The following is an 18,607-nucleotide window of genomic DNA, read 5'->3' on the forward strand; positions in this document are numbered from 1 at the left end:
CGTCGTCGGGCGGTGCTCGTGGCTCGAACCGAGGGTAGCGCAGGCGGGGGATATCGCCGGCCGTGATGTAGTCCATGACGCTCGCGCGAGTCCGGCCGTACCACCATAGCCGACGGCCGGCCTCGTGGAAGTTTCCGAGGAGGCGCACCGTCCTCCTCATACTCGGCGAGCGCCCTCTCACGCCGATTGATGAAGAAGGCGTCCCAAGTATGCTGGTTATCGGGATGCCGGCGGGGATTCATCCGCTGCTCCGGCGTGAGGTCGAGGTAGTAGTGGTTCGTGATGGCCGCCCGGCGCGCGTACCACCGAGGGACGGGAGGGACCGGCACGCCGCCGGCGCTTAGGCTCCGGCCGGCAGGGACGCGGTAGCCCGGAGGGCAAGGGTAGTTCGAGGCGCAAAGCTCCTCCACCCGCCGGTAGGTTAGAGTGGGTGCGGTGGAAGCCATGAGAGAGTGATGAGAGATTGTAGAGATGTGATGCTGGCCAAGCCGGGCTACCTATATGTAGTGACAAATGGCGGGAAAAATGGGAGCGGGAAGACAGGAGGCGGGAAGAAAGAGGCGGGGGGAAAGTGGCGGGAAGAAATTGGCGGGAAAAAATTGGCGGGAAGAAAGAGGCCGGAAGAAATTGGCGGGAAACAATTGGCGGGAAGAAAGAGGCGGGAAGACAGGGAAGAAATGGCGGGAAGACGAGGAGGGAAGAGGGGGTCGGCGGAAAGAGGCGGGAAGAGGGGGCCAACGAACTTTTGAATTGAATTAGTTTTATTTTTATGAATTTTTGATAATTTGTATTTTTAAATTTTTGAATTGAATTAGTTTTATTTTTCTGAATTTTTTGATATATTATTTGTATTTTTAAGATTTTGAATTGAATTAGTTTTATTTTCATGAATTTTTTGATATATTATTTGTATTTTTAAGATTTTGAATTGAATTAGTTTTATTTTTATGAATTTTTTGATATATTATATGTATTTTAAACATTTTGAATTGAATTAGTTTTATTTTTATGAATTTTTTGATATATTATATGTATTTTTAACATATTGAATTGAATTAGTTTTATTTTTCTTAAGTTTTTGATATATTATTTGTATTTTTAACATATTGAAATGAATTAGTTTTATTTTTCTGATTTTTTTGATATATAATTTGTATTTTTAAAATTTTGAAATGAATTAGTTTTATTTTTCTGATTTTTTTGATATATTATTTGTATTTTTAAGAATTTGAATTGAATTAGTTTTATTTTTCTGATTTTTTTGATATATTATTTGTATTTTTAAGATTTTTAAATGAACAATTTTTATTTTTCTTTACTTTTTGATATATTATTTGTATTTTTCAGATTTTGAAATGAATTAGTTTTATTTTTCTGATTTTATTGATATATTATATGTACTTTACACATTTCGAAAAAGAAAAGAAATTCGAAAAATACCTTTAGTCGCGGTTGGCCTAGCCAACCGCGACTAAAGGGTATTTTCCGCGGGAAACTTAAACCCGGCGAAAATACCCTTTAGTCGCGGTTGGGCAGGCCAACCGCGACTAAAGGTACCCCTTTAGTCGCGGTTGGGCTCCCCAACCGCGACTAAAGGTCGCTCCCTATAAATTCGCGCGGGGCGCCCCTGGCGGTTCACTTCTTTCTTTCTCCGCTCCGTCGCCATCGATCTTCGTCGCCCGCCGCCCTCGCCGACTGCGCTGCCGCTGCCGCCGCCACACGCCGCCGTCGACCGCCTCAGTACGTCGCCGTCGTCCGCCGCCGCGCGCCTCTCCCCGGCCCCTTCTCACTTCGATCCCGCGCGCCGGCGCCGCCACCGTACCGCGCGCGCGCGCTGTCGCCGCCGCTGCTCTCGGGCGCCGCGCCGTACCGCGCGTTGCGCCGCCGCCGCCACGCGCCGTGCGCTGCCGCTGCCGGCGCCCGCCGCCGCTGCCGGCGCCCGCTGCCCGCCGCCACACGCCGCGCGCGCGCGCGCGCGCTGCGCAGACGAGGCGAAGAAACAGAGAGGGAGAGAGAGAAGGCCAGGGGCGCCGCCTGGCCACTTTTTTTTTGTTTTTTTGTTTTTTTACTTTGTAACAAAAACTTTAATTAACTTAACAAAAATTGAACTTCACAAAAACTTTAATTAACTTAACAAAAAAAATTGAACAAGAAATAACTTAACAAAATTTAACAAAAATATATAACTTAACAAAATAACTTAACAAAAGTTTGTCAAAAAAAATGAACTAAATTTTCACTTTTGTATTTTTTCACTTTTAAAAGAACTCAAAAAATGAACTAAATTTTCACTTTTGTATTTTATCACTTTTAAAAGAACTCAAAAAAATGCGCCGCCCCCCTCGCCGCCCCTACGTATATGCGGGTTTTTTTGTTCGCGGCGAGGGGCGGCGCCACCGCCACCGCCGCCCCTTTCGCCACCGCCACCGCGCGCCCACCTTCCGCCGCCCCCTTTCGCCACCGCGCCGCATATATGCATGTGTTGTGTCTCGACTCCGCCGCCGTAGGTCCCTAGCCATCGTCAACCCATTGCCGCTTCAGTCAAGGAACGCACGCGCGCGCGCACTATATAATCCTTGTCATATCGGAACTCGTCACGCCTCGACGACGAGATTCTCGTCCGGTAGACATATCCGAGAAAACTCTCTCTAAGTTGAAAAAATGTATACTCTCACACACTAAACAAACGCCCCGTCTCGCGCTCTACCGCGACACCCTCTCCCACCCTTTCCTAGCCCCCCTCGCCTTTTGCCACCGCCCTTTCGCCACCGCCACCGCCCCCCTTCTTCACTTAATTAATTTGTTTTGACTACATGTTTTCAGGACTGACATATGGCGGACGATAGAGCTGACCCGATTCTCGGACAACTATGATCCGGACGCCGAAGACCATATGTTCGGCATCATAAAAGGCGATATTCCATTTGTGCCGACCGGAGAAGAAGAAGATGATATCTCTTCTTATCCGAACCTTGAGGGTGAAGATGAAGGGCGCCGTCGGCAAGATGATGCCGAAGAAACGTCGATAAACGACGATCTTCAATTGGAAGTAGCAACCACCTCCGGCGCCGAGGTATATATATATACATATTGAGCGTCCGGTGATACAACTAACCGATTTGAATAAATGTGTGTGTACTAACGCGCGCGACTCTCTTTCTTATTTTAGCCCTCGGCCGGATCGTCGAAAAAATCGAGTACGTCGTCGTCAAAGCGTGGCGCAACCAAGACGATGAAAGCAGGAGAAACATGCACCATCGATGTTGTCGACGAAGAAACCGGCAGGCCGCCGGAGCCCAGCAAGAACGCCACCAAGTTTGTCGGCCAATGCGGAGCCGTTGTTAGAGACAACGTCTCGATCACCCGCCGAGAGTGGAATGAGCCAAAGAAGGCACGTGTTGGTTTCACTTTTGTCGATAAGAGAGAAAAAAAAGATTGCTTCAACAAGCTTATGGAACATTTCGTTCTACCTCCGGAATACCGCAAATACGATGAGGAGGGTAACAAGATTGCGGAAAACAAGAAGAGGCGCAAGCTAGTCAAACAGTTCGCTCTTTCTAGGATGGCCAATGCATTCCGGAAATACAAGCAAAATCTAGCCCATGACTTTGTCAACCAGGGCAAGACTCCGGATTTCAAAGGACAATATGAGAAACTGCAACATGATTGGCCAGAATTTGTGAAGCAAAAGAAATCGGAGCAGTTCCTTGAACTATCGAAAAAAAATAAGGAAAATGCGGCCAAGAAGGAGTACAATCATAAAATGGGGCCAGGAGGGTATCGCTTTTGGCAGCCTAAGTGGGAGAAGATGGAGAACGAGCCGAGGGCGCGAGGAATCCGTCCAGGTACGGAGGGATGGGACCCAAGGGCCAAAAGCTGGTGGTACGGGCATGGGGGATCGCCGAACCCGGAGACAGGGGAGTGTGTTTACCAGGGCAAAATAATTACACCCACCCAAAACCTTATTGAGGCAATGAGGGATGCTCAAGAGGGGAGGATCAGGTTCAACAGAGAGAACGACGCCCTGACAAAAGCCCTCGGGAATCCTGAACATGGAGGACGTGTACGAGGCATGCCCGGGGACATTTCGTGGAAACTAGGGTTCCCCCGTAAAGATGACCCGTACGGTTACGAAGCCGTAAGAGAAAGATGGATCGGGATGCGGATGTTGTGGCGAAGTTGGTAACGGAAATGGATGTGATGAAGAAAACCGTGAGTGTACTAGTCGCCGAAAGAGATGCAGCTCGGGCGCAGCATGAAGATCATCCAATGGATCTCGGAAGCCAGCAGCGGAGAAGAAGCAGCGTGGCTTCCACGGAGGCCTCACCGGCTGGTGCACCGACGATCGAAATTACCGCACCGGAGCCTCGGCTGGTGGTCGAAGTTACCGCACCGGAGCCTCCTCGCTACCCCGTGGACGATATAAAGGAGATGAAAGCATGTCATCCGTATTATCCTATCGGGAACATGTCCATGAAGGTAGCCATCGGCAGTGCTTTACCACCTGGAGCACTCCACCACAACAACCCCATTCAAGATGGCTATGCTCGTGTCACGGTGGAGGAGATAGTCCAAGGGTTTGAGGACCCGGACATTGACATTGCTACACCTGAAGGGGTGAAAAGACTTGGAGATGTCAAGCGCCAGTTCATTCTATGGCAGAAGAAATTTATCAAGTTTCCAGGCGAGGCGCCAACAAGTCCACCCCCGTACGGTGGTGGTGGTGGCGGTGACGGTGGCGGTGGCGGTGACGGTGGCGGTGGCGGTGACGGTGGCGGTGGTGCTTCACCTAATACACCTCATTCACGTCAGCCGACGCCGCCCCCCAGTCCTCGTCCGGCGGGTGATCAGACACCGGTACCGCCCCCAATCCACCTCCGGCGAAGAAGCGTAAGCAGTCCCGGGTTATTAACCCGGACCCTTACGTACCTAAGAAAACAAAGGTACCGGAGGTATCATCGAAGCCTCTCCCCAGGAGGTCTTGGGAAAGTAGTGCCGAGGAAGTCGAGGCGGGCGCGGCTGCTGATTTAGAGAAATGGAAGGCAAGCGTCCGTAAGAAAATAGAGGGCGAGCCCAAGCCAGTATATTCCGACAAGGAAAAGCAGTGGGCTAAGTCATTTTTGAACACACCGTCCCAAGCCGCGAAGAATCTGCTCGACGACTATTTACGTGAACTTCGTAGGCAAGCACTCGCGTTCAAGAACAGGAAAGAGTTGGCGGAGAAGAAAGCCTTGAAGGACGAGGCCGAGTCAAAATTAGAAAGGGGGAAAGAAGTTGCCCAGCTCGGGGAACAAAGTAAACAATCGATCGCCCCGCTCATAGTGCAAGCCGCCGGTCCGGATGCCCCCGATATCATAGCAGCTGCGGCAGCACATGGATTGACTGTAGAAAGTGCCATGAAAACAAGCGGCCGACTTAGGTATCACTCTTCGTGCAGTGTTAGGCCTTGATGAGGCGCCAATGAAGGACGTAGTATTTACATATGTGAAGAATGGCCCTCTCATCGAGCCTGCGCAGGAAGAGGATCTACCTCGACAAATGAAAGGTCTCGCTAAATTGGTACAAGGGTTACATAAAACATGAAAACGCCAAAGACTATATCTATGCGGAAGTTAAATATGTGCATCACTTCAAACGTTACTCGGGTACAAATTCATCCGAGTGAATTGTTCCATCTGTTCAATCTGCGCGAGCTCGACAAATCTATCATCAGTTGCTACGTTCTGTAAGTGATTTATTAATTTCTACCCCATCTCGTTCATTGCCTACACTATATATATATATATATATATATATTGTCCTAACTATCTTGTTGTGTACGCTATATATTATGCAGAATGAAGAAGCGGGAAATGCGAATAAGGAACATCCATGATGTTGGGTTCATTGACCCACACATCGTTAATTCATATGTGTTAGAACACCACCCCGCCGACGTGGAGGAAGACCTGTGGCGGTTTATTAGAAAACAGCAAGAGAAAAGTGATATTCTATTTCCTTACCATTTTGGGTGAGTGTTTCTGTCTTGAGCACATTCTCTTTTGTTTACTCCATGCATGGTATGTGGCTAATCGATGAGTTATGCATGATCGTGCATGTATCGTGTCCGCAGGTTCCACTCGGATTCTTATGGTAATTAAAGTTCAGACCTCCTCAGTTCTCGTCCACGACTCTCTGAATATGGATCCGGCGCTTTGGGGCGACATGAGAAAAATGATGCAAAAGTAATTATTTTCATTCATTTGCGCTCTATATCGATCGGCCTATTTCGTTCATCATTTCCTAATATCAAGTAACTAATTAATAACTCTCTTGTTTATTTAATTTTCTTTGCCTCGTAGGGTTTGGAGACGGTTCGTAGATACCAAGGTCGGTGAATTCAAAAAAGAGCTACATTTTAAAATGGCGGTGCCGACGACCTGGGGATACTCAGCCACCGGGGACCAATCTATGTGGATACTATGTTTGTGAGAGGATCCGGAGATACCGCAATGAGCGGGACCGGACGTGTGAGAACAACATCCCGAGGAATAACCTCCGGAAGACGCTTAGTCCGAAGCTCGCTTCCGACCACTTCAAGAGGAACTAGCTGGATGGTTGGCGAGGGAAGTCATCGATCCTAGAGGAGAACACTATTACGATGACGTAGATCTTTATGTGCACCGGAATTTGTAACTAACTTGTTCAAAATTGTATATGGTCATCCGATATTGAATATATATTGTATATGGTCATCCGATATTGAATATATATTGTATATTCCTCTTGAATTCTTTTTGGTTCTAATTTCAAATTTGTTTGAAATTGTACATTCATATGCATGTATGTATACAGTACCATAGAATATGTGAAACTCCTTCAAAATTAAAACCCAAAAGAAATAAAATAATACAAATTAAAAAGAAACCAGATTTAGGGCGAGGGGGGGCTAAACCCTAAACCCTGCGGAGGCCTTTAGTCGCGGTTGGCCAGAAGAACCGCGACTAAAGGTCCTCCGCCCCGGCGCTCGCCCTGCGGCCCACGTGGATGGGCCTTTAGTCGCGGTTCGTAAGGAACCGCGACTAAAGGGGGGGGCCTTTAGTCGCGCTACTTTGGTCGCGGTTGGGCCACCGCGACTAATGGCAGTTGCCAACCGCGACCAAAGCCCCTTTTTCCACCAGTGTTCATGCTATTTCCACAAGTGAAATTAGCTCTTCCCTCTTGTCATCCTATATTAGCACTTGTTATCTTGCACTCTTGCAAATTACCTTCTTGATGGTTTGCGAGTACAATTCCAATGTACTCACGGCTTTGTCCCTGGCTATTTACTTGGCCAGACTTGGAGGAAATCGACCAATGAAGAAGGATCGGACGACGTCTATGCGAGCTAGGAATGTCTTCCCAGTCAGTTGTCTATAGGGTTAAGGCAGATGACTTGGGCTCTACGCTGCTGAAGTGATTCCGCTACTCTGGTGATTAGATTAGGCCCTTCGAGGCTATTATGTAAAGTATGGTCACGTGACCTTATTGTAATTTTCTTATTCCGCTTTGTAATGGATGGTGTAATTTTGATATCAGTTCGGTTATGTGTTCACGGCGCACTGATCATGGGATCGTGAACTGTATACATAACAGGGATTTTGGACAGCTAGTCCGAGGTCCCCACAAAGAATATAGCTGAATTATATTATATAAGATGTAGATTAATATTGGAAAGCTATGCAATAAATGAAATAATACTGCGAGCATGGAGATAGACAAGCTTGAGGTTTCCTCTTTTTAGATGGAGTTATTCGTTTCTCCTCAGGTACAGTATTCTTAGTTGCACAGATGAATACCTCATGTCCTGAGGTAACCTCAGTCTCTCTTCCAAGATGAGATCATCAGATATTTGCTTTCTATATTTTTCAGCTCTACCGTTATAATTCGCATGCTGTTGCAACTCATGAACTATATGCATATATAATACTTTATAAAGTACTGGTCTCCAAATTTCATAAATATTCAGAGCAATCTAAGTATTGCATTCTAAAGTTTGAGTGTGCTTTTAAGTACTCAAATTGTAGGTTTACCAAGCTTAATAGTTAGTCAATCATGGGTACAAACAGTTCATTTTAGTCCTAAGATATTACAAGCAAGACCTAGTTAGAAGTGGCCTACATTGTCAAATAAGAGTACTCTAGGACTTCTAATTCTTAATTATTTCTTCTTGTGTGCCTTCGTACATGATACACCATATGCTACACACCTACATTTAATATGTACCTTTGGTTCATACAACTACAGCCTTATAAAAGTTTGCATGCCCTGCCACATCAAGGCAGTTCAGATTTACAACGATGAGATTGGAAACATTATAATGACATTTCCTACAGCCCTTGTGAAAAAGCAAAAAACAGACAAGCCACGTGAAAGATTAGTAGACCCAACCTCACCTCAAGATCAGTTAGCTTGATGGAGGATGCGGTAGCCAGCGTGCAGGTCTCCCACTTTGTCAGTCCTGGCGCAGACCTCTGCAGCGCCTTGGGCATTGAGCAGAGACTCCACACCATCAAGGCATCAGAACAGCAACAACACATCCACTTCAACTTGTGCACCATTCTGCCGGAGAAAGGAAATGCTGCAACCAACAATCTCACACGAACAGAACGCCTCCAGGACATGAACCATGGAAGCAGAAACTAATAAGTGGACATACAAATGCGAAGTAACTGAACACACACACGATATATAAGAAGTAATTTGAAAAGAAAACAATAACTGTTTTCACTGCAAAATGAAAATATAATTAACCAGAGAAGTAACTGAAATCATAATCAAGTATCTGAACCTTTGAAGGAAAATCATAGAAAGGAGAAACAACTTTGATTTTTAGGAACCAAATTAAACATATTATAATGAATTTACCATCTCTACTATTCCTGAAAACAGGGGAAAGCACACGATAACACAACCTTGAAATAACTCTTTTTGAAACAATTTGCGAAAGTCTCCACTTCTGTCATAATCACTATATTTTATTTGTGAAAAGAAAGCAACAAACATTTTAGCTTCAAAATGAACTGTAATAAAACAAAGAAGGAACTGAAACATAATCAGGTATCCGCACTTATAAAAATTGCAAGAAAACAATAAAAATCTCTTATCAGATACTCTCCTTGCCTTGATATATTCAGCTGAAAGGTTCCAATAACAAAAGAGTTCGTATTTAGTTGAAAAGTCTCGATATGTGAGAACCAATATTTTCAGTGGCTTTATCAACAACAAGAATTAGTTTTTTTAGTAGCTGGTTATGATCAAAATCAGTTGGATGAAAGGAGATAAATCTCCAGGGTAGAAGTTCAAAAGCAATGTGAGATTTAGTTTGGCCTGGTAATGTTGTGTAAGTAGCCTAGCGGCTACAAAATATCCAACTAATGTTGCATAAGTAGCTGGCACATGACTGTCATTGCTGCCTAGCGGACCATTGTACCTGCCAGTAATTCTTATTTATAAATGCGGATGCGGCTTACCATGACACCAACCATGCTAACCTATAAAAAAACATCTATTTCTAGGAAAAAAATCTGAGTAAATGATGATCATGTAGCATAGCTATGAATCTAGCTAACGGGAGAACAGAACAAGAGTAGAAAAGAATAACTGTGCAAGTGATTCAAATAAGCCAATGTGAACCGAATGGCCAATATAGCACCATAAAGGAAATTATGTACAATTTTGACAAGATTCAGCTACTGAACCCTCTTGAGTGCCGTGAGAACAAAAATGGAGGACTTTTTTCAGGCAGCAGCAATACCATTGAATATAAAAATTGCATCCAGAATGGTGTTAACATAGCTAAAAAAATCCATCAATAGACCGCATTCACCGAGATGTAACATAGGCAAATAACTTGCAGCCTGGCCACTGACTACCATGCATACATCCAATGTATTGTGTAACAGTAATGCAACTAAGAGGAAAAACAAGAAAACATATAAATAGACATTAAATAGATAAATCACGCCTAACCTGCTCAAAGGTGGCCATTTCTAACATTTCTTCTTGCAGACATTGCCCTAATCATAATTAATGTCCTGGCCACCAAGTCCTCATAATTAATCTGCAAAAATCATCGAAAGCTGTTTTTATTAGTATGCATACACCAAGAAATCAAATTAAAGAAATATGTGTAAACTTTACTGATCCCCAAATATACATCTTTCATTTAGCATTTATAACAACCACCAAAACAATGGTAATACATTTTTGTCGGAAGACATCCAACAATCCAAATGAGTAAACAATGCATCAGATCGAAACAGGATCATTAGACACCAGAAGATGTCGGGCCCATCAAAGGTAACATTCATATTGATCATTACCTGAACAATAACATCAGAATCAGATACGCTATTCTTTACGCCAGCGATGATATTCAACACAAGGGTTTCCACCTTTACCTGACAGCATCCCCAAGACCCTAAAATAGAACTGACATCAGCCACAAATCACAAGTTGTAGAAAGAGAAAAAAATCCAACTAAACAAGCTATATTCAGTTTGGTGGTACAAAGAACTTTGCAAATCATCAGGAACTTCAGGTAAAATAGTAAGGCCCCCCAAAAGCAAGTTTTTGCCTTTTCGTTTAACACGCCATTGTCATAATTTCGCTTCAAGTACTCCCAGTGCTTTCAAGGATAAATGGATACATCATCATAGCATAAGTGCTAGATAGTATACTGAGCTCTCGGATTGTTGAAGCATGAGCTGCAAGTAAATACACCTTAAAAAATCAAAGATTTTTTAAACCTAAAATCAAAGAAAGTGATCAGTAGTCATGAAGCTTAAGCAGAAGCTCTGATATCCACGGTGACACAACATGAGGTCTCCAAATATACATGCATTTGTATGCATGATTTGATATAAGTGGAAGTGACAGGTCACCAAATTAGTGCAGAGTGGTCTATCATTTAAACCCTATTAAAAGGTTGGGCATTGAACTTTGAATAATCAAAGAAACCTATATTGTACCCTGCACAAAAGATTACCTAGAAGTTGCAGATTGTCCATTTAACAAACATGATAGTTAGTACTGTAGTAAGGTAAGTAAAAGGCTATGTTAAGTATTTTTTATAGAGATTATTACTCTGCTGAAAGTGCAAACTGATCCTGCAACTAATTAGCATGAATGTTCTTCTGATTGAATGATTATCTAGAGCAGATTTGAGAGAGGAGAGATCAATTGAGAGGAAAAGGAGGCGCAAAGGATAGGAAGGAGGAGCTCAAGCAAGGAGGTGCAGCAAGCACAACACGACTCAATGCTGGCTGCCAAATACTCTCCTATCAACTTGTGTAAACCTGTTCATACATGTTTCAAAATAAAACCAGTGATCTCAAGAGGCATATGTGGCAAAAATAGACTCAATTTAGGGAAGCCAAACTAACAAATATTTACAAAAGGAAAATGCAATATCTAATTTTGATGCAAGGACATAGAAACATGAATTATGCAATTTTCCACTCATCACAAAAGCTCAGCACCAACATGGCGTGTTAGTTAACGAGTTTCAGAATAAGTGTGCATTTGGATATTGGTAACATAATCCTTCCTACATCAGAACACATTAATGAGGTGAATAACAAATTGGCCAAATCGATTAAGAACTCCAAATATGCATATATATGGACAATATGGCCAGAAAATTAAAAATAGCCAATACACATCCAAATATACATGCACATCTAGAGCAGATTTGAGAGAGGGAAGATCAATTGAGAGGAAAAGGAGGCGCAAAGGATAGGAAGGAGGAGCTCAAGCAAGGAGGTGCAGCAAGCACAGCGCGACTCAATGCTGGCTGCCAAATACTCTCCTCTCAACTTGTGTAAACCTGTTCATACATGTTTCAAAATAAAATCAGTGATCTCAAGAGGCATATGTGGCAAAATAGACTCAATTTAGGGAAGCCAAACTAACAAATATTTACAAAAGGAAAATGCAATATCTAATGTTGATGCAAGGACATAGAAACATGAAATCAGTATAGGAATCTCCTCACTATCCAAACTATTGCTGCAGAATAGAAATTAAATTAGGGTCAAAGGATAGTAAGGGTGAACCTGTTCGTACATGTTCATCAACAAAACCAATGAGCTCCACAAGAAAATGTGCCAAAAAATATAAGAAATATAAAACATCCGGTGCAGCCAAGAATTCACACACTCTGAACAAAATTCAATAGGAGTTTCTATCTGGTATATGGCGTTGTGGTAAGTCTGTAATTTGTTAGCCGAACATCAGAAAAGAAAATAGGATCTGACCTGCAGTGTAGGCAATAATCAGATATCTGATTCCGGTCAAATCATGAACATTTGCTGGGAATACCACAAAAGAAGATCGCATATAAATGAAGATAAATCAACCAGAAAGAGCATGCATGTGTTGCATATATGTGTAAAAGGTGCAGATCTAAATACGCATATTAATTTTTCAAGCACTATATCCTCCCAACTAATCTGCAACTACTATATCCTCCCAACTAATCTGTAACTATCGTGTTACTAAGGTAACACCAAGGAAAGAAATTAGAAAACGTTACCTTCAGATCGGTTGGAGAAAGTGAGGTCGTTGGCAAGGACACCTAGCTCAACCATCTGCCTTGTGGTGGTTACAACCACACAGACGCGCTCTTCCATCTCTACTGCTCTGACTGACCGGTGCAGGATTCGTGAGGTCGAGGCGCCGCCATGGAAGAAGAATCTCGAAGGCTTCCTCTGGCTGCATCCCGACCTGTTGCCTCCACGCCCAAACAGTGTGGTTGGGCCGTTCTCGTCGAGTGCGGAGGCAGGGGAGAACGACGAGGGCGAGGCGCCGTTGACCGGAGATCTTGAGCCCCGCCGGCGCGGAGATGGTGGCGGCACGCCGCTGCCTGTGTCCGTGCCCTCGCGTGCATCGCCTCCTCCAGCTTACCACCACGTCCGTCCCCGAATGGATCCATCCCGGGGAGAGGCGGCGCAAGGCGCTGCCGCCTTCGTCTCCTCGAACTCGTGATCGCCCGCCGCGACGGACGCGCCATGAACGTCCACCTCAAGCTCCTCCTCGATCTCGCCCCACGCCGGCGCGCCGATTCCTTACAGCCATGCCTCCAGCTCCTAGCTTGGCCGCCTACGTCCCCGGCCGCCTCTGCACGGGTTGGAGGGAGAGGAAGCGCGCCACCATTGGGGAGGAAAAGAGGCGGCGCGGCGGCGCCATTGGGGAGGAGAAGAGACGAGGATTGGGGGAGGAAATGAGGGCCGGGGATTGGGTAGCATGGTGGGGGCGATCTAGGGTTTCACCATAGAGAGGAGAACGAAGGCGACCGAATGAGCGGGCGTGCCTCCCTCTCACCGCCGGGCCATGCACATAGCCGGTCCCATGCGTCATGGACTCTTTCAGAAGCTGAACGAGTGAGAAAAATTTCACTAAATCGGACGGCTGAGGTAGAAAGTGGGATGTGGGTTTCACTGTGCGTGGTCAAACATGCGATCAAGATCGTTTTGCCCCTTTCAGACCCCCTGGTTGAGCGGGTACTCTTTCAACATTTATATGAAGTAATTTGGGTAGCTTCACCGCCCGACTCATGCAGTTTTAGTGTTGTGGTGCGTCACCAAAGATCAGTGCAAGACTAATATAGCCATACAAATCCTGTTGCGATTCGTTTAAACAAGAAATCACGGTGCAGTCTGCAGGGACATACAGATAGTATATTGTTTACCAATTATAGGGTACTATGGAAGCACTACATAAACATACAATTTGTTTGAGGAGTCATGGCAAATGTTTGTGGCCTCAACGGAAGCCAGAAGGGCGCCATGAAATTATTGCTAGCTGCATTCCATATATGTAGGTCGTTGTGTTTGTTTGTTCTCATTACAGGAGCACAAGATTCACAATGATCATGAGAATGTCAAATACAAGGCCGTGCGTCTGTGGCTGCTGTCGTCGCGGAACTCCTCGTGGACCGGCGTCTCGGGCGCTCTGGGGAAGACCCTGGCCGCGATGACCGTGTTCTAATTCCTGTTCGACGGTGACTCGCGCCTCTGCATTGTCCCGGTGCTCTCATATGGTGACATCGCCGCGAGGGTCAGCGTTGCCACCATCCACCACAAACTCACCTCCTCTGCCGAGTGCCAACCGGCACACCTTCGAAACCATGTCGAGTGCATTCGATGCGCCCGTTGAACCCCGTCTCACGGCATAATACCTCGCCTCCGCCTCGGGCCGTGCGGCTGCCCGTTTCGCCGTGCTGGGCGCTGTGCGTCTGTGCCCGTCGTCGAGGAGCTCCTCGTGGACGCCAACAAGGCAGGAGCGAGAAGGCCCTGGCCGTGCTCGACGGCGTCCTGTGCGCCGACGCCGGCCTCCAGGCCACGCGCGCGGGCACGCGCTCGTCGCCCCAGTGCTGGTGAAGAAGATGTTCCGCGTGCCTGACATGGCCACGGAGTTCGCCGTCTCCGCGCTCTGGCGCCTCCGCCGCGCCGCGGATGTCGGTGCCGCCGCGTTCGGACACCTCTACGAGATCAGCCCAGTTCGGTTCAGCTATATACAACGCCGGGGAAGCGCCGCACGCGGCGTGACCACTGCAGCGACAGAGTCCGGTTCGTTCGACCGTGGTGGCCTTGTGGGCGCCGGGAGGTGGAGGCCAATGGCAGTATGACACCAGGATGGCAAGATGCTGGCCGTGGACGATGCTGTTGGTTTATCCTTTATTTTATTCCAAATCTTTTTATAAGCTGGTGGCAGGAATTTTATCCTCTGTGTATATATCTGTATCAGATTATTTTCAAATGAGGCAAAAAAAAACTTACTATTTTTTATAAATTAAGAAAAGGGCTGTCCGCTATATTCTTAAACTGGCCATGGAACACGACCGCCGCCAGGGCGCACACAGCTACAAACAGAAGCTGCGCGCGCACACACACACACCAGTAAAGCGAGGTTGCCCATCAGTATTATCGTCATCACACCAGGAGACACCTATGCTCGAAGGGGAGGTCGCCAACCACCCAACTCGCCGGAAGCAATTAAGACGTTGGCTGACGCCCACGTCCCTACCTCCACCACCACCTCCAATAGTGTATGCTGAAGGACATGGCCGCCGGAGATGCATCGCGTTGGAGATTAGAGTTTTCCCTACCGATGGGTCGCACGAGCAAGCAAAAAGGTCTCGCCTACCGGGGTTAGTCCAACAGTCTCTGTGGCGGCGACGAGGGAGGTGGTGGAGGGGGAGGGGGCAAGCGGCGACCGGTCTAGCTTGTTGCCTGATCCACCTAGAGGAGATGGCTCGGGTTCAGGAGCACCAGCCAGTTGTAACTATTGTGATTTTTTTATTTTCCGTACTCCCTATGATCCAGTGAATAAAGCATTTTTTTAAGTTGATTTCAGTAGAGTTTGACCAAAAAATATAAAAATTAACAAGAATTTTGATATTATTCGAAAATACTTTTTTACTTTTGGGATATTTTTTGGGTTTTGGATTGTATATATTACTGATTTTTTTTCTCTAAAAACTTGGTTAAACATTACGTTATTTAGCTTTTGGAGAAAATATAAGATTTTTTTTTGGAATGAAGGTAGTATTGTTGTTTGCTCCACTTTCTTCTCATCTACGGAGTATGAGGTTTCGCTACACCACGACAAAGTTTTCAGCAAAGAAAACAGAAGTACTCCGTAGCATTATTTGTTTGCGCCAAAGTTCTAGCCATCGTGGGTCGCAGTTGCAGGCACAACGCTGTTCCGCGTCCACCGTTGGCGATTTACACAAAAATAATCATTTTCTGAAACTATTTCACCCATCTAACTTTTTTTGTGTGGCTCCCCTCACATCGGTGCCACACCTCACTGTGTGGCGTCCGTGCGGGCGGCGCCACTCTCCCATCCGACGTGGCATCCTCGACGCTAAGTTGTTCACCGATCTGACGTGGCAGGATGTGTGGCGCCGCTACCATCGGCGCCACACTGCGAAACTGTGGCGCCGCTCGGAAGGGCGCCACACATCCACTTATGTTTGCACAAAACATAGTGTAAGACAATGATCCTGGGATTTAGCAGTTTTGGCGAGCCTGTTTGTGTGACGCCGACGACACGGGCGCCACACTTTACAGTGTGGCGCCGATGCCAACGGCGCCACACAAACATGCTCGCCAAAACGGCTAAGGACTAAGCGTTCGGAGCCCCTGGATGTTTTCGACATATAAGTTGACATGTGTGGCGCCCATACCACCGGCGCCACACTTGGCGCCACACTGTGAAGTGTGGCGCCAGTGGCAAGGGCGCCACACGTTGACTTGTGTTAAAACCATGAAAATTCTTGCCTTATTTAAACAGTTTTCAACACAACAATAGCAATTTCTTACACACATCATACACATAGCACACATCATAGCTCACATCGTAGCACATAGATTCAAACAACACGTAGCAATAGAGACATGGTTCGAAATGACATAGAGTTCACAACACGATACTTATGAAGACAAGGGCAAGTCCACCTACCCTCCTCGACGTCCCCTCCTCACGGGCTGCTTCCGGACGGCCATCCTTTTCGTCTGCAGCCGTTGCTCTTCTTGCTGCTGCACCTCCTGCTCCTCCTCCTCTGAAGATGACGGCTCATCGTTCCTCATCCTCCGCGCCGGCTCCACATCGGACTCAATGACAACCTTCTTTCCTCGGTTGACATAATCGTCCGGAGTGTAACGGTTTGGAGCCTTGCCCCTTGATCTGAACTGGTACGCAGACCGTGTGGCTTTCTTCTTGCCTTGCTCAGAATGGTGTCATCAGGAATGTTCACAAAAATGAACACATGAGATTAGAAAAGTTGAAATGAGTAAGCACATGTTTGATTGCAACAAAATAGTCCATACCTCCGCCTCTTCAGAAGAGGATGTAGCAATTTCGCCTTCGCGGAAACCTAGCAAGTTGGCTAACCGCCGCAACTTCCGTCCAGTGTTCTGCGTCATGGAAGTCATGGTTACAAAGCCGCCAAACACAATAGCTTACATTCAAAGTTGGTGACCATAACTTAATGAAATGCCGCATCGGTCCGATAGGCTTTTCATCTCTATGGCTCTGATCCCAAACAACCTCACACTCTGTAGCTGTTTTTTGGATCTCGGAGCACTGTGACAAACATGTTATACATAATTTCAGCGAGCACATGTCAATATAGATGATGTACTAGCTAATGAGAGAATACATTACCACGAAGTTCAGAGAGGAAGCAATAGAAGTAGATCTCCCTTGGCGAGCAGTCCTGTCGTACTGGCTTTGCGCAACCTCATCGAACTCGATGGGGTCGTCCAAGATGTCGTCATCATACGCGTGGTTCACTAACTCGATACGCGTACTATCATGAAACCATTGGAGATAGTTGTTGAAAGCGGCCAAGTCGTGAGGGACAATCTCGTCATTTCCGCCATTTCGTATCACTTCCAAACAGTGTTGGAACGCTGTCACGTGACCTCTATGATGTTCAGGCCAATTTGTGATCTTCCTCTGCCGCTGCCTATCAAGCCTATGGAGCGTGTGGTCCGTGTCTTGCCACTGAGGTGGGCACTCCTGATACAACTCAAACTGTCTCATCACTCTATGCGGGTGATGGTATTCAACAAGCCACATGCATATGAGTGGGCACCGCATACGCCAGAAACCCGCCTCCTCTGTGCACTTGGGGTTGAGGTCAGTCATCGCCGCGCCAATACGGTAAAAGTTACCATATGGCTCCCAATCCACCGGCAGCATACAAATATTTCAGAATTTACAACATGCCAGTAGAATTTATGAAGTCGGATTGCAAAAGAGTGATGGCTTAAAATCGGTTACTGCTCAGCGGTAAGAGTGTCCAACTCCTCAGTGTAGTGCATGTACATGACCATTGGATCGTTCGTCATCTCCGAGACATTGTCCCAAAGGTATGCCCAAGTGGGCTCCCGATCAGGGTTGTTCGGGTACTGAGGCCATGGCCTCTCGTTGAATACCCTGGGCCGCCCAACTGATAGGCGGTCTCAGCTCCATACGGAAAGTAGGAGCAAGCATCTACCAATACCGCCCTGACCAGTCCTGCGACAACCTTGGTCCAACTGCGTACATAAGACATTTGGTTAGTACTCTTTCTAGCAGACTACTATACAACAACAGTACATATAGCAAATCATCACCTGCCGGTAGAGGTAGGCAAGTTCCGCTGTTCCCCAAATCCACGGGTGCTCCAACACCGTAAACGCCCTGAGCCAACACCAATGGGCAAACTTTCCACCACTGCCAGCAAAGAGAGTCCTCGAAATCATATACCACAAGTACACACGGGTGTACGTCCTGACAGTGTCACGGTTGGCCCCTTGCGGGCAAGTACCAAAGTTATTCCTAATCAAAAGGAAAGGTGCGCCGGCGGGAGTTCTTTCCTTTGGATCTTCTGGCGGCGGAGGAGTCATGCCAATAAGATTCTCCATCTGCTGGCGCCACCCATCAGAAGCTGTGTTCATACACAGTGGCTCGCCCTGAATAGAAAGTCCAAGGATCATGGAAGCATCCTAAAGAGTAGGGATCATCTCGCCGGCCCTCAAGTGGAAGGTGTGCGTCTCCGGTCTCCACCGGTCGACAAGGGCGGTGAGTGCCG

Source organism: Lolium rigidum, unplaced genomic scaffold (genome assembly GCF_022539505.1).
Source record: "Lolium rigidum isolate FL_2022 unplaced genomic scaffold, APGP_CSIRO_Lrig_0.1 contig_34263_1, whole genome shotgun sequence".
NCBI lineage: Eukaryota > Viridiplantae > Streptophyta > Magnoliopsida > Poales > Poaceae > Lolium > Lolium rigidum.